The sequence below is a fragment of the Orycteropus afer genome, unplaced genomic scaffold (genome assembly GCF_000298275.1).
Source record: "Orycteropus afer afer isolate SDZICR_OR568_19922 unplaced genomic scaffold, OryAfe1.0 scaffold00161, whole genome shotgun sequence".
NCBI classification, from domain to species: Eukaryota; Metazoa; Chordata; class Mammalia; order Tubulidentata; family Orycteropodidae; genus Orycteropus; species Orycteropus afer.
In genome coordinates this window covers 650,130-650,733 of record NW_006921748.1, presented here as the reverse complement: position 1 = coordinate 650,733, position 604 = coordinate 650,130, and positions in this window count along the sequence as shown.

Below are 604 nucleotides of genomic sequence, written 5' to 3'. Positions count from 1 at the left end.
ACTCTGTTGTACATAAGGTCATTATGAGTCAGAGATGACTCTTCTGCACAGAACAACAACAACATCTTAATGAGTATTTCCTTCATTTTTTACCACACTTATGGATAAGAATAGAGCAATTATTTTTTAGTCATATATTGAATATCTCTGCCTGCCAAACAGTACTTATACATGTCCCTGGGAGGTAGACACAGCACACTGGACAATAGATTGGAGAATAGAGATCTAAAGACTTTTAGTCATCTCTGAAATCAGACCACAATACCCTTTTTTTCTTAACTTCCCCAATTTTGACTATTTATCCAAGAACACTGAGAGTTTAATAACAATGGGAAATCATGTTGTCAAATACAGGTTGACTATACTTGAAGTAAGGGAGTTTTGGTGGTCCAGCAGTTAAACCATTCAGCTTTGATTCCCTCAAAAGATGTTGCTGTTGTTGTTTGCCTTCGAGTTGGACCCAACTTATAGTGACCCCTCCTTGGGTTTCCGAGGCAGTATCACTACAGAGGTATATTGCCCTGATGCAAATCCACCAGCTGCTCTATAGGAGAAAGAAGAGCCAGTCTTCTTCCATAAAGATTTACAGCCCTGGAAACCCTAT